Source organism: Oxyura jamaicensis, assembly GCF_011077185.1.
Source record: "Oxyura jamaicensis isolate SHBP4307 breed ruddy duck chromosome 20 unlocalized genomic scaffold, BPBGC_Ojam_1.0 oxy20_random_OJ106589, whole genome shotgun sequence".
NCBI lineage: Eukaryota > Metazoa > Chordata > Aves > Anseriformes > Anatidae > Oxyura > Oxyura jamaicensis.
Genome location: NW_023304562.1, coordinates 78,757 through 94,738, shown reverse-complemented (window position 1 = coordinate 94,738; position 15,982 = coordinate 78,757). Strand labels below are relative to the sequence as shown.

Here is a 15,982-nt window from a genome sequence, read left to right as displayed (position 1 = left end):
CCTCCTCCTCTTTTCACAGTTGTTCTGCTGTAATCTTTTTTTTTTTTTAAGAGCTGGTCATGTGTGAAATCAGGCAAAGGTTAAATTGCAAGGCTCTCTTAGCTAGGAAAAGATTTGACTCTTCGCCTGAGGCAGCGGCATCCAGCGTGAGCCATTGTATTGCTTGTTAGGTGCTGGCTTTCCGCAGACAAAACATGTGGGCAGCGTGACCTCGCTGTACCCACTCCCTGCGAGGAGTGCCAGGTTTTAGTCCATCTCTGTAAATACATCTCCCACAGCCTGCTGACACGTTCCATCCAGCTGCAGGCTGCCAAAAACCAGGCTGCATTGTATGTTTTCACTGACTTCTACCAGGAAGAAGTCGTGTGTCTGCCTGCTTCTGCCGAGTGGGAACAGGAATTATGAGATGTCTCTTTGGATTTATGCTGCTGCAGGTAAACAAAATCTTTGTGTCTTGTAGGGCGTATGCTTGGCTTGTGACATGTCCACCAGTGCTGACTGATGGCCTCTGCTTTGTAAGGGAATTGCTAAAATGTAACTTCAGTTACATAAAGTCAGCCACAGTGTGGTTTATACACATGCAAACTGAAGGCATTTTGCCAACAGCACTGTGGATGGCACACTTGGGTTTGCTGAGGGGAACCTCTAACTGAAATAGCCATTCACGTGGCTTTTTATATTAAAAAAAAAATAATAATAATAAAAAATGAGCCAGCGCCTTCCAGCTGCGGTGCAGGACCATCCGTATGGACCATCTGGCAGATCCCAGCGCCTGGCCGAGCCTGCAGGGCCCCATGTCCAGTGACACGCGGAGGGAAGCCGTGCGTGAATGGAGGCACAACTCTTTTATCAGCAGGAACAGTGCTTAAATATGACAAAGGATTTTATGGCAACGGTCCTCTTCCATGAAGGCTCTGCGTAGTTGATCTTTCCTCATGGTGATAGAGGCAGACTTCTCCTCTACGCATGCTGTATTTTCTCATCCCTGTGTGGATGCTTCATGCTCCATTTTCTGGTCCTTTATGTGATGGTGAAGGAGGTGGTTTCTCTACCTGATCCTTCTGGATTTCTCTTATGGTTTTTGGAATGTTCCTGATCACATCTCCATGTAGTTCTAGGTGTGTAAATAAGGAGGAAAATTGCAAGAGGTCCAACATTGCTTAAGTCTCGAATATCCATTGAGATGCGGCTCTGTTGGGCCATATCTCAAGAGTCATGGCTGTAGTCTTTCTACCTGTTCCTTCTGGGCATCTATGTCCACCTAATATAGTCACAAGATAAGTATGTTGATAATCAGGCCCCACGTACTGTTACAGAATAGCTCCAGGCCTCTTGACAAAGCCCTTGCACCTATTTTTGTGGTCACCCTTGGGTCACCGCGAGCCCTCCCTGATGTAGTCAGGGTCCAGCTCTGAGGGCTGAGGCTGGGGGAGCTGAGGCTGACACATCAGTAGACACCTTCCAGGCAACTCACTGCCAAATTAAAACAGGAGCCCAAAGGAGAACTGAAGGCATACTAAGGCTGCTAGCATCTAGGGTGAATTTTGGAAGAAAGCACAGCTGACCTTCTGCGGGCTGCTTATTTCTCCAGTGTCTGTACACCATATGCCCCTGCAGACAGAAAACAATCTTTGCTTTCGCATCGGGATTCAGATAAACAAAGGCATCATCGCCTGCCCCCGGAGAGGCCGGGCTGTAATTGAGGTTATTAGCTCTGCTATTTTTCAGGCAGCAGAGCAGGCTGGCAAGGGGCCAGCCCCCCCCCCCCCCCCACTCCAACAGCATCCCGGCTGCTCCTGCAGCCCCCCTGCTTCTCCCCCCAAGGCTGCATGTCCCTTGCTCGCGAGGGAGCTTTTGAGATGGCAGCTTGTCGGTTAAAAATGAAATGAAATTTTAATGACTGCAAAATGTCCCCCTTTCCACCCAATTGCCCTCTGGAGGAAGCATTGGAAGCTGGGGACAGTACGAGCACGGTGGTGCAGGGGGATGCTTCCCACCTGCTTTACCTGGGCTGTGTGGTCATAAGGAGGAGAAAATTAACAGAATAGATATTTTAATTAAATGAATTCATCTGTGATTGCCTTTTAGTGGCCAGGGATGGGGAAAACTGGCCGGGGGTTTGTTGGTTTTACTCTGTAGCAGCTTATACAGGTATGTGGGTTTGTACGGGTCTGGTGGAAACCGTTGCCTGAGCGCTGCATTTTGGGGCCCTTCCCAGCATTTCCAGATGTGCCCAAGCCTGGGTGTGGTGGGTGCTCCGGGCAGCAGCGCCGAGCACCACGGGAGCTTCACCGCAGGGTCCTGGCCTGGGGTGTGAGCACAGCCATGAACCAGGCTGCTCGGTGCGCTGTCCTGATTGTGTCACTTTTCCCCAGTTTTGCCCTTGGGAAAATGCCGTGTTGGAACACGTGGTGTTTGTGGGGGCTTAAACACGGTGCTGGACCACTGCGCTGCTCCCTCGCCGCTGCAGAGACCACAGTGCCATTAACACCTCCGAGCCATTTTCCTGGTCATATTTTGTGACCTATTGGATCGTTGCTAAAATAACTGCTTTGGAGACATTGGATTAAATTGTAAATCAATAGCAAGGCAATGTGCCTACCCAGAGAAGGGGCCGTGGGGTGCAATAACCAGAGGTGTTACAGCCCTTGCAGGGTTTGCAGCTGGAAAACGCGCTCCCTGTGGCAGAGCTCTGCAGCGACCTTCCACCTGTGAAATCCACACGGAGATTTGCTAACTCCAGTGCTTTCTGCTCAGGGCTCATCAAAGGCCTTTCCCTGCCTGGATGTTCTTGCTGTAAAGACTCAAGCCTGGAGCATCCCCAGCCGGGAGGAATGGAGCACCACGTGGGGCAGATTCGGTTCTGGTGTTTGTCTCATGGCAAGGAGGGACCAAAAGCAAGCCTGTGAGTAGCATCTTGTCATTCAGCTGTGAGAAAGGTGCTGGGGACCCCGGTGTTCACCCAGGCTCCGCAGTTACTCCTCTGCTGGGTACGTGCTGCTGTGCTTCTGGATGGCCCACCTGGCATCCTGATGGGATTTCCCTCCCTTCCTTACAGAAACCTCATCATCAGCAGGCACTTCTGCTCACAATCAGAGAAGAAGCTGTGATCGTTGTTTTGCCTGCCCTGCAACTTTATCGATGAACGTGACGCTTCTGGCTGCCGTAATCTGATGAGGAGTGCAAGGTACTGGCATCTAGAAGTCAGTGATGGGTGCTTTACGGATGTCTAGGTATCTAAAAATAGAGGCAGAAGACAGTGCTGCTCGTATGTTTTAAGCAGAAGAACAAGCAATGAAAGCTTTTCCAGAAATGCTTGAGGGAACAGCAGACTTTCCATTTAAGGCTGTATTATTTCATTGGGTAATCTGATTAAACATGTAGGTTATGTGAGGACTTGATTCAACCCTCCGTAGAAACTGCTGTGTATATGTGAAAGTGGCATCACAATCACCTGTATGCGAGGGAGAATTACGATAAACGCTTTTCTTGAGACTATTGCCCTGGAGAAATTGATGGCAGATGCGTTGTGCCACCGTTTGCATAAAAGGGCTCTTCTCTCCCAGATGAATCGCTTTATGAACTGCTCTGAATTGTCCTTTTCCAAAATAATTGATTAAATCTGAGTCATCGGTACCGGGTATTGTTCTTTAAATGCGCCCTGTTTTATTTATCCTGCTATTTACGTGCTGGGTGTACATATACGTACGCCACACGTGCGTACCCTTGCAGTGACGCTGCTGCTGCATGAATGGACCTAATTGAAAGGCGCTGAGGCTGCTATTAGATCCCTGTGATTTCGGTAGCAGTCACACTGGTCCTGTGAGCTGAGCACACTGAATATATTTAACTCGCTGCTGCTTCTGTGCCTGAGCAAGGGACTTGCCATGCCCTGTGGTTGGCTGTTTATTAGCACAGTTTAATGGCTGGCTATAAATAGAAATAAACGGAGGTGCAGACTGCGACCTGCTTGCCTAAGCTCTCTCCTGGGTCCTTGCCTGTGGTCGGCCTCTTTGTTATTTTTTCCTTTCCCCTTTTCCACAGCAATAAATAGTTAAAAGGCAATTACAATGTTAATTTGTTGTGTTAATGTGCTACAGCAGGAAGCCAAAGAGAGCCACGCGGGCGGACGCGGGAGCCCGTCAGTTCCCATTAACCATCCCGGCTGCTGGGGGAGTTCTCTGCCGTGGAAAAATGTGGAGACACAATTGGTGCGTTATCGAGTCTGACACCAAAAATGATGCAATCATGGTCAAGTGTCCCAGAAGGACCACGGCACTGAATAAAGATAAAGCCACTCAGCCCTTTCTTTCTTTGCTGGGGTCACTGCGAAGGGAAGGATATTATTAACCAAGCAATAAATCTCACTCCTGAGGTTTCTCTTTTTGGTTTTCTCTCCTGCAGCTCCCTGGCTTGCTCCGTGGCTACGTGGGTACGTGGCTGGCACCCAACACGCTGCCTTGTCCCCGTGCACAGGGCATCACGAGAGATGCTGAGCGGTGCTGAGTGCTGGGGCTGCACTGCGTTGCTTCTCCACGGCTCACCAATTCCTGACGTTGCCTTTTGCAGATCTTCTTGTGAGCGTCCTGCTCTGGCCAGCAGTGAGCTGCAGCATCCGTGGGATGCAGGGGGGGTCCCTGCATGGGGGTGAATGCCCTACAGAATGAAATGGAGAGAGAAAGACAGCGGCAGGGCTTTGCTTTGCATGGGCCATCTTTACATGGGCCACGTTTGGCCAAAATGTATTTCGGTGCTCCTTTGCAGCACTCTTTGTGGCTATCCCTGTTATCTGCTGAAAACATAATTATTCTTGCCTTCAGTGTGGGAGCCGAGCTGTTCTTTTTGTGGCTCTGAAGCTGCTTTTGTTGGTTTTTAGCATCCTGCTCCAAGCATATGAAGATTGCTTGTGTATCAGAGTGCCAGCCTATGCGCCCAAATTTTGGCTTCTGGCTAACATGCTTATTGTATTTTCCCTGTCCTTGCTTTTGCACGTTTGTGAAGTAAAACCTGCTCCTGCAGTACTCCACATAATTTCTTGAATGATTAAATGCAGTCTTAATCAAATGCTTTTTGGTCAGGACATGCATGGATAGAGGAAACCAGTCTGCGAACCAGATGACTTGCTATTAATGGAAAATCCTTTTTCTACCAAAGTAGCTAACCTTCCAAGGAATTAAAACTCATTAGCCTCTCCCATTTAGGGAGGGGGGAAAGAAGCTTTTATGCATCAATTTAGAATCCATTTGCAAGCTCTCTCAAGGCCTTTTATTGCCACTTGGATCCAGTGAGAAGTCTCTCTAGTAAACAGGGGGAAAGAGCAGAAAAGCAGTCATGATCTGAGGGGGAACTGGAATTTCTGAAACCCTTTCTTTCTTTCTTTCTTTCTTTTTTTTTCATTTAAATGCATAATGTAATACTATATTAACAACTTCCAGGGTTCTTGTAAAGAGGAGAGAATTAGAAATTCAGTGCCAAGGTATGCAATTGTCAAAATCCAGGAGGATAAAAGGCATGCTCCTGCTCATCGCAGCCCTGGCCCTGTGCTGAGTGCTTGCCCTCTGCTCCCCAGAAAGGATGAGCAAAACCTATTTGTGTTAAAGTGAATGTTATTAAGCTGGAGACTATTTATTTTTCAAAAGCTATTCAAGCACACAAGCAGGGCTATGTTAATATCATGCACAAAACCAGGCGATGGCATGCTTTTTTCCCCCTCTGCATTGATTTTCCTTTGAATTCCTAAGTGCTGAGAAGTTCCTCTTGAGCCACGTGTGGTCATACAGGTGCTCCTGTTTCCCTGGTTCACAACCGGTCTGAGACACGATATTTTCAGTGATTCAGTCCCTCAAGTCTGCAGTTAGAGCCAAGAGAGCTTGGATTTTGAACCTAAGTTGCTGAATTCAATTTAAAATCCTGTGGGTTTGGAGTAGACTGCATTAAAGAAGCCCCGTTCTGTGTAAGTACCGTGGGGATGCTGCTGCTGTGTCCTACTGAGTCGTCCTGCAGGTAGATTTGTTAGTGGTGGACAAATCTGTTTTGTTTTTTCTCTTGGCTGTGACAAGCAGGCTGTGGGGAAACAAATACTTCTGTGTTCGGCGCAGTGCCTGCCTCTGTGCAGTGCGTGAAGCTTGTGGCTGACAGCGAAAAGAAAGGAAAGCGTCGCTGTTTATTCTCTGAGCTTTAACCTCTCCACACACAGAGGGAAGGAGGACGTGGGGACAAGAGGCTTGTAGGATGGAAGGCTGTATTTTGGCTTTGCTGGGAGATGCTCGGCGTGAGCTGCACTGAGGGGCCACGTGCAGGAGGGAGAGGAGGGCGGGTGGTGGCTTTCTGGCAGAAAATGAAGGGGACCTCTGGACTGACTCTCTACATGTGGCAGCCTGCCTTTAAAAAGGGTTGGTAAGGACTGACTGTGTCCTGTTGGCATCCCCGGGGGTGGGATTTGCCCTTTGTAAAAATAAAACAACAAAAAAAATGTATGAAGTAGCCTGGAATAGAAGGGTAGTGACAATAGGGCCATCAGCACCAAAATCCTGATTTACAGATGTGAAGCACTGAGATACCTCCACACATCTTTCCCCTTGCTACCACTCGTTTGGATAACTCAGGTCCTGCTCACCTTATCCTCGTCACAGGGACACAGCTTGTGCTGCCGGTGCTGGGTCTGCTGTGCTGCCTGTGAAGGAGCCTGGTATGCAAGACAATTTCCAGCTCAAGTTAAGACCCGGCAGGGAAAAAACATCTCGTCAGTGGCCTTTTTGAGAACAGAGATCACCAGCGTAGCGTCGGTGCTGCTGCCTCCAACACCTCTCGTCTCTTCAGGTAGGGAGACAGAAAAAAAAAAGAGGCCAAGCTACCCTGTCTTTGCAATAAATTCCTGTTTAATGGTAGTATGTTGTAATAGCAAGGTAAGTCACTTGAAGATTCTTTTTAAATTTTCTTTCTTTATGTAGATTTGAATATTTTGCCTTATTTGCTAAGAGAGATCGATTGTTTACGGCCACAGAAACCCTTTCCCCTCTCTTGGCGCTCTCCAGTGCCACACAGCTGGTGTGAGTTTTACTATCATCATCTTCGATTTAAAAAAATTAAGCCAATTTTAGAAGGAAAAAAAAGGGTTTTCCGCTAAGCCTAGCTCACCCCCCTGCCCTTTAAAACGTTATAAATAGAAAAACATCATCAACAAACTCCTTCACTGTGCAAGAGCCTAATTTCTTCCTCTCCGCTGGGATCTGGTGTGTTTTTCAGACTGTCATTAATTGTGCTGTATTGTGTGCGTTTTCTGCTTCACTAGTTAGTCAGATAGGCAGCAAATGGAGTCAGCTCTAGGTCACAGAACACAAAAAGCCAGCTTCTGCTGTCTCCCAATCAGGTAGAGATATTGAATTGGGCTTCGTGTAATTGAAAACATTAGCCGGCTGGAAAATAACCAATTCTTAAACACAGAATCCTGAAATGCAGGAGAAACAAACAAACAAACACACACAAAAACCCCAAGGTTTGAAATTCCTGATGGGCCTGATGCAGCTCCCACGTAAAGCCATAGCAATTCTCCCACCTCTTGCCATGGGATTAGATTTGGGTGCATGGAAAGAAATGCTGAAAGCACGGTGACTTAACAAAAAAATAAAAAATATATATTTAAAATGATCCTTCCCCAAAATCTGTGAATAAAATAAGGTTTACTGTTCCTATTTTTTCAATAGACATGCTGAGACATAGGAAAAATGGAGCTTTATATGGCCTTTTTAAAAAAATAAAAATAAAAATAAAAATGATAATCCAGACTTTTCTCGTTTACAGATCAAATTCCTAGGCATGTCTGATTTGTCCAGAGCTTTTCCTGTTTTTAACTTGATGCCCAGAGCTTGCTTTTAGTCTGTTCCCAATGCAGAGGAGATTCCTGGAAGGCAGACCATGTCCCAGTGGTGCACAGCGTGCATTTCCCCCGCCATCAGCTCGCGTCTGGGACCTGCACCTTCAGCTTCCCAGTACCTCTGTGCTTCCACCCCGGCTCCATGCCTGTGAGTCAGATGCTGGCCATTGCATGACCTTCTTTGCCAGATCCCCCATAGCAGGGGATATTTTAAACTTACTCCTAATGACCTTAGGCAAGTAAACATCCCTGGGTAAGCAGATGAACATTTCCATGCCCGTATGTGCATAGGCTGGGTTTGTACATCCATAGCTACGCATACTTGACCATCCTATTCTCTCAGTCAGTGGTGATGGAGATCTCTGGCCATAAGGATCTGCAGGGATAATACCTTAAAAAGCTTTTCTTTTTGTACTTACAGCATAACACAGTTGCAGGAGGAAACCAGAGACTGCAGCTCGGAGCAGGTGCGTGTTGCAGGCAGGGCAGGAACGCTGCTGCTCTCGGGGATGGACTGCTCCACATGGAGCACCTCAAAACACGCATGCCAAGTCCCATCCCTGGTGTTATAATGTGGGGACAGGGAACAAAATATGCTGAATTTTCTGTGCAGACCCCTTTTGTTTTTTTTTCCTGGGGTACCTATCATGTTGTTTCCCCCAGATGTCCCCGTGGCATTCAGCACAATCTTGCACTTTACACTGTAGCATGCAAATATCAGGCGGCCTCGGCTGGTCTCCGCTGCGAACGCCGTGACACCGGGAGCCAACCCATGCATTTTAATTAGAATTAGTTTGCATCTGCTTTCTTCTGCGTCTCCGTCGCTCTAAGAAAGGCAGGACGCCCGCTGTGGCTGTGCGATGTGTGTAGGGGAAGACGCGCGACACGCGGACGTGGTCCCTTATCGGGCGGCGGCGCTGGCGGCCGCGTCCTCCCGGGACCTGCCGTCGGGGAACAGCCGAGCCGACGGCGGCCGCTGGGTGAGGGAGATAAGGTGAGGAACGAGTCCCCGATGGCTCCTGCTGCTTCGGGCCTGCTATCTACATCATCGCAGCCCCCTGCTCTGTGTACACCGCGCGTCTGGCGCTCCGTCCCTACAACACCTGCACGGCGTATCGGCAGCATGGCAAAATGCTCCGGCCTCCAAGTCCGAACCTGCTCGGCGTTGCTGAGCGGCGTGAGTCGGGGCTTGGTGCTCGGCATTACTGGCCCCAAAAGAGCAGGGTGAACCTCTGAGCAAGGGGGCCGCTGGGGCACAGAGGGGTGAATATTGAATGGCTGCAACTCCACTGTCTGCCCAGTAGTGAACAGAGAAGTGCCCCAGGGAGAATTTAGGGGCATAATAGACCAGCTCACACCCTGGGGAAAAAATAAAATAAAATAAAATAAAAAGGAGTCTACTACAGCCACTGTATTTGTACATATAGCAGTTTTATGTAGATATGGGGCATACCCAGGCATTTTGTCAACTCCACATGTTAGAGAACAACTCATTTTGTTACGGCTCGGGCATTAAGCATGCTTCCCCCAAGCTTGGTGCCCTGCAGCAGGTGTGTGCCCATTCAGAAATGCCTCTTGGCCTCGGGCTGCAGTGGGCTGTAAATTCCAAGCTGCTGAAATCTGTGTGAGGTGTTAAATGTTCAAACAGGAAAACATCTTAGCTTTGATTTTTTTTTTCAGTATCTCTGGAGTGCATCCCGGAGCTGTATTGCCATTCCTGATAGCAAACTGTGGGGAGGAGAGAGGGAAGCACGGCTATTATGCAGGTAAATATATTTAATGTTGGTGATGATGCAAGCAGAAATCCCTCATCCATGGTGATGTAGAGGGTGGCTGGGAACATCTGAAAATAGCTCCATGGGATGCTGTTACTGCCTGCACACTTCTCCACTGCTGTAGCACTGACTGTGCAGCCACGTGGTTTGTGAGGATCACAAAAAACAGCTGCTGGCAAGTCACCTTCAGTAGGTTTCAGGGTAAACAGCACATCGGGATGAATAAGGTCATTCATGATGCTCAAATAGCGAAGGATGTTGCTTCTAAGGCTCTGTAGGGATTTCAGAAATGTGAAGATGAACTGCCTTGACCTGGCCGTGTGCGGTCAGCGGACACCTTTAGCAGTGTGCTTTTCCTCCTGGTGCTGTTGGGGCACAGCAGCAGCCGAGGTGTTTTCACAGCTCTGCATGTGTGCTGCTAGTGCTCAGGTCTGTGCGTGGCTGAAGTGGGGTGAGCCTCCCAGGCTCGAGCCTCGTGCTTTTACAGGCGGTGTAGATTTGGAGCTGCCCCTGACTTTGCAAGCAGATGGGGATCTCCCCTGGCTTATGGTGGCAAATTTCACCCCAGGGCCAGTGACTTCTTGATCTGCTCGGACACCCTGCGCCCCGCGTTGGTAAGACTGCTGTCATCTTGGCTGCCTCCTGCTCCATGGGGCAGCGGCAGCATCTTCCCAAACATTATATTTCAGTCCATGTCAACTGTATGTAGGATGATACTGATGTCCAGAAATATTAGGTTAAAATGATGCCTTTTGGTGCTATCGGTAGGATGCAGATTTGGAACCTGGCACATTTTGTGTTTGTGTGTTCTCACACTGCCTTGTTGCTCATTGAAAATAAAAGGAGACTGCCTGACAGTAAAAGGAACTGAAGAAGAGAGAGATACAGATTTGATCATAAAATACAACTTTAATTCTTTTAAAGCCCTGAATGAGACACAGGAAAGACAAATATTTGCTCTGCTGCTGACCTTCTCAGGCAAATAGCACGTCAGGTCCTGGCGGGGCTGGAGGCATCGCGCTGCAGGGAAGTGAGAAATCAGGGGGCAGCCGTTGATTGCTCAGGGGAGCCCCAGTGAATTCCCCAAATCCCAGCGTGTGGAGAAGCCCCATTGTGGATGGACGTGCCCAAATAGCACCTTGGATTCTGAGGCTCACCTCTCCCAATGAGCATGTCCTCTGTCCTCTCCCTGCACAGCTGGGAGACCCCTGGGTCTGCTGGCACCTCCCCTCCTAGGTAACCCTTCCTTATCAGGTCTCCTTAGATCTCGACCACAAATATGCTCAAGCAGATGTAACGGCAATGGGGACGGAGGCAGCACCAGCTGCACAGCGGATGGGGGGGGACTGGGTGCTGCAGGTGAGCCGAACACTGTTAAAATAGGGCTTCAAAGGTGTTTGACAAAGTGGAGTTGTAAATCATCAGAGAAATGCATAGCTTTGGAAGAATAAGTTCTCTTGCATGATTAATGAAACAGTTGCTCTCTTACTCAGGTTTTCTACACGCTTTATAAAGCTTAGCAGGAACGCATTCCTGTGTTAATGGCTCTTCCCGTACCAGAACTGGTCTATTTTTGCACAGCTACTCATCACTGCTGCTGAAGAGAGTGCAACTTGTTTTCACTGTGTTTAGAGTGGAAATTCACACACATTTCCAACATACGAACGGTTTTCCACATGCGAGCCCTCCTGTCTCTGCTACAGAGAATTATTTTTAATGTTTTAAGCTGAAGAATGACCGTTGAAGGAATTCTGGTGGGATTCCCTATTCCATGGCACCAGGGAGCTGGTTTGGGTGCCCTGGGAGGTGCAGCGCTGTGCTCGCACAAGGGAAGGTGCTCGCTGGGGATGGGGAGAGCCACCAGGGATTTTGCATACAGCTTTGGATGGTGCTGTTGCTTCTGCCTGGAGCACGCCGAGGGATGGCTCAGGGGCCGTGATCTCTGCCCACCTTGGGGGTTTAAGGCAGAAAGGGCACCCAGAAGGAGCTCTGCAGGTACCCACGCGTGGCCGGTGCCACCCAGGGCTCCTGGTCCCTCGCTGCGTCCAGCCGATCGGCTCCGTAACGCTGCCGCTCACGACTAATCCTCCAGGATTAGAGATGAACTGTAGCTGCTGCGGCTTCCACCTTTGCCGCATAGCAACGAGAGTGGAAAGTCAATTAATTACCTTCTCGCCGGAATCCGGGGCCCTTTCGTCCTCGGCTCAGCCGAGTGTGTAATGGGAAGGGAGCATGGCAGGCTGCGGCTGGCCAGCAGGGAATTGCACGACAAAGTGAAAGATGAGCTCCAGGAAAAGAGAGGGAGGGCGCCGGGGGAAATCCCTGTCCTATGGGTTCATTAGAAAAGTAAGAGGCTGCTGATTACCCAATTATTGACTTATGTCCCTGCTTTCTGCCTCAGTGACAGCTCTGTGGACACCTCCTCTCCTTGCCGGGCACCACCTGAGCTCCAGGGGACGTGGGCGACCTGCTCGCAGCCCCAGCCTGCTCTGCAGCTGGGCTTTCCAGAAGTTTCTTCTCACAAGATTCGCTCCCTGGCTGCTGTCCCCTCGGCTGTCACTGCAGCTGGATGCCACCTTTGGGCAGGTGCCTGACCTCTGTTCAGCTCCTGTCCGAGCTGTTTTCAAGGTGACTGCTTTATCATTCTCCCAGGTGGCTTCCTATGGGGAAGGGTAATGGAAAAATCATTTTAAGGTTGAATTTCCTCAGGAAGCTCTGACTGATGGGTACAAATAGAACTGAGGAGGAACCAGGGCGATGATCTGAACCAACGTGAGGTCTGACTCAGGTGGTGCTTCTCCTGGTGGCTTGCCTGGGGCATGGGAACTTGCAAGGTCACAGTGACCAGGACCCAGTGAGCAGAACCCTGAGTGAAAGTGGAAAGAAGGGCAGGGATAATTCAACGTCCATTTATCAGAGCTGGCAGCTTCAGACTCCTCTGCAGTTGCCTGTCAGAGAGCACCTTCGGGGGACGTCCTGAGCAGCACCTCCTGGGGTGGGGAAGTGGTGGTGGGAGGGGAACGGGTCCGCAGGGTCTTCCACCCAGCACAACCACATTTAGTCAGTAAATTAACCCAAACATCAGCGAGATCAGTACCAGGAGGGAGCTCCCAAACCACGGTGCTGCTCTCAGTTCGCACATCCTCTCATTTCCCTGGCTTGTAGCGCTTCACACTCTGCTTTCTCAGGTGCTCCACGGAGAAGTGGCAGTAACTTTAAGGTTAATTTATCCCAGCCATAATTTGTGTGTGTGCAGGGGGAGGTAATCACAGAGCTGCCTTCCCTGCTGTTCTTTTCCTGAGGTTTTACTCTCTCCAAATTTCTCTTTTTTTTTTTTTTTTTTTTTTTACAAATCAAATTAACTAAATTGCTTAAGAAGTACTTTTCTATTAAAAGAAGATACTGTCATGATGCCAAAAGGTTTACTCTAACAACCATTTGACAGTAATACTTTGAGTTTATGGGCTGCTGTCTTTTCAAAGTTGAAGGGCTTTGTGCCTTCTTAAGGCTTCCCTGGGCGATGAATATTCTGGTTTGCATCTGCAGAGGTCTAAACCAAGGTGTAAATGAATGGAAGGTCAAAAATATGGCTCAAAGACTAGCTGCTGTATTCAAAGACCCCTGGATCACCGCACAGGGCAGGAACAGTGCCTGGAGCCTCAGAGGATCCCGGTGCCAGAGCAGGGCAGGAGCTTTCCCAGAGGTGCTGGCGCTGCGAGGTGCCTGCCTGCAGGAGGGATAACACGGCTGGGCCCCAGCAGCACATGCGGATGCCTCAAAGCAGCTCTGGGATCCAGACTTGCACATCTGGGTCTTTGTTACAGCGGGGTCTCTGCTCCTCTGTCATGGGGCACGAGCAGTGCGTCCCCATCCTGCCCAGAGCTCCCCCAGGGAGAAAGCGATGCTGATAGCTGTGGGGGAAGAGCGATGATGGCAGCAGGATTCCCCCTCGTTTGAACTTGTGGCGTGAGATAAGATGGAAGGACAACAGCACGGGAAGGTGAAACCCCTCTGAAACCTACAGTGTGACCCAAATAGCTTAAGGGGGCTCGGATCAGCCCCGGGGTTTCTCTCATCGAGAAGGAGCAGAAATGCACGGGGAGCATGGCGGGGCTCTGTGCTGCTTCGCTGAGCTCCTCGATGCACTGTCTCGTTTGTAGAGGTAAAATAGAACCAATGTGAGAGGGAAGAAAATCCAAAAACCAAAAAGAGAAAACAATCAATCAAAAACTGACACCCGAGAAATTATAATAATAATGGTTTTCAGGCTGGAAGAAAAGAACATTTAAAATGGAATCAGAGCCAGTGGCTAAAGCATAAAGTGGATGCTCCTCATGATAAAGGCGCAGGCCTGGGATTCAGCCCCTGTTGGCATGGAGGCTGCCATCAGGCAAATCCTGTGTGTGCCTGCCCTGGCGATCCCAGCTGGAATGGCTGCTTCTGCTGCAGGAATCCCGCTGAACGACCTGTCCTGGGGCCCTGCGTGTTCCCCAGCACTGCAGATCACCCAGATCACATGGATACGTGTGAGATGAAAGAGGACAACGTGTGAGGAACCTTTCTGCAAAACAAGACGCTGATATTTGCTTTATTTTTTAAGAGTGGTGCTCTGCCTGTGCTGCAGGAGCCAAGTGCAGCCCCCAGCCCTTGCCCACCAGCACCCAGATCTCTCCTGCTGGAAGCAGGCCCACAGCGGATTAGCGACCTCCAGCACAGCCTGGCATTTCGGGTCGTCCCCTCCAGCAGCAGGACGTGGTGGCACTGCCGGGGGGCTGAGCCGCCTCTCCATTTGGACGGAGTGGTGCCACACCTCACCACGCTCCTTGCTTTTCCTTGCGGCACGGCAGCGGCTTCATGCAGCGCCCTGTGTGGCCCTGACCTTGCTGCTTCCCTTACGTGGCTTTTATTTTTGGCTTCTGGCAATAAATACTTGCTGACACCAGCACGTGGAGGCTGCGGGTTTGGAAACAGCAACCTCTGCATGTGGGCTGCGTGGTCGTGCGGGGCTGTGGAGCTGCCTTCAGAGCCATGAGCCCGACGTGCCGGGATGGTGCCGGCAAGAGATGCGGGAGCCTGCCCGGGCGCTTGTTGTGCTTCTGTCAGAACCGGGCACAAAATGGGGCAAAGGAGCAGGTGGGGATGGACCTCGCTGAAATTGAGCCCCAAAGGCGAGCAGGCTGCCAGCATGGCTGCCCTGCTCTGCAAAGCCCTTCATCAGAGCCTGCACAGCCTTAAAAATGAAGAAAAAATAATTTAAAGTCATATGATAAATATAGAGGATAAACAAACAAACAAAAACCCTCTTCATTACTGGGGCATCATCTGACTAAAGACTGCACGGGAAGGAATTTCCTTTGCAGACCAGGCCCTGTCACTTACAGCCACTTTTCTGCCGTGCTTTGAAGCCTCAGTTCCCAGGCACAGGACCGGGCAGCGGGGCCAGATCCGGGCTGGGGCTGGGAGCTGCTGGCCAGGAGCTGAGCCTGCTGCGGGTGGCAGGGCTGGGGTCAGGAGGCAGCGGGGCAAGGATATGTGTGTGGCCACGGCCACAGGGTCTGCGACAACAGGCTACGGCTGTAGGGGCTCAGCTTGAAATCACACACACAAAATAATCCCTAGACAAGCTCAACTTCATGCTGCAGGAAGAGAGCGGAGCGGGATAACTCAGTTTTGGAAAGCAGCACCTGGAGTCTACAGCTGCAGGAGAGGAGGGCTTTTTATTTAAAAGTTGAAATGACAATCCTGGCACACACGAAGTATGCTCTTCCCTAGTCTGTAGTCATCCCTGTGAAACACGAGCACATGTACATACGTGCATATGTAATTGGGCAGTGACGGAGCTTTGTGCGTTATGTCAATGAAAGTGCTGCTGAGCTCGTGGGACCAATGCTGCTCGTGTAGAGAGCTGGGAATTTGGCATCGCAAGTCACCGATAACTATCACTTAATTTTTATGACAACAACAAAGCCAAACTCTGAGTTAAATTTGATTCCAATTTATTGAAAGTATCGCTAAGAACAGGTTGTGGTCAGATGATGACAAATGTTTAGTCTACAGATGATCAGGGTTTATCGTGGCTCTTCTGGGGTGGCAGTCACAGAAATTCCTGCACAGGTCGTCTCCCACTTACAGACCCCTGTTTGCAAACACTGAGGTCAGATCAAGAAGCCTTTATTTAATTTTAAGGATTCTTCAGGTGGATTTTCTCCTGGGCTAAGCCACAAGCCGTGTTAATGTGTGGTGATGGTATCCCAGCCCTTCGCCTGCTCTTTGTTTTATGTCTCTGCAGTTTAGGCAGCCATTTTGTGCTCGGTAAAAGAAAAAAAATTAAATC

At 49.7% G+C, this 15,982-nt stretch overlaps 2 long non-coding RNA genes across 2 annotated transcripts; both read left to right on the top strand.

Annotated features, from left to right (window-relative positions):
* The first annotated feature begins 235 nt into the window (after positions 1-235).
* LOC118158153 lies at positions 236-3,636 on the top strand. Its single transcript, XR_004746804.1, has 2 exons — positions 236-434; positions 2,646-3,636. It is a non-coding gene; the product is annotated as an uncharacterized LOC118158153 (long non-coding RNA).
* Positions 3,637-5,767: 2,131 nt separating this feature from the next.
* On the top strand, positions 5,768-8,102 carry LOC118158155. Its single transcript, XR_004746805.1, has 3 exons — positions 5,768-5,953; positions 6,606-6,819; positions 7,876-8,102. It is a non-coding gene; the product is annotated as an uncharacterized LOC118158155 (long non-coding RNA).
* Positions 8,103-15,982: the final 7,880 nt, after the last annotated feature.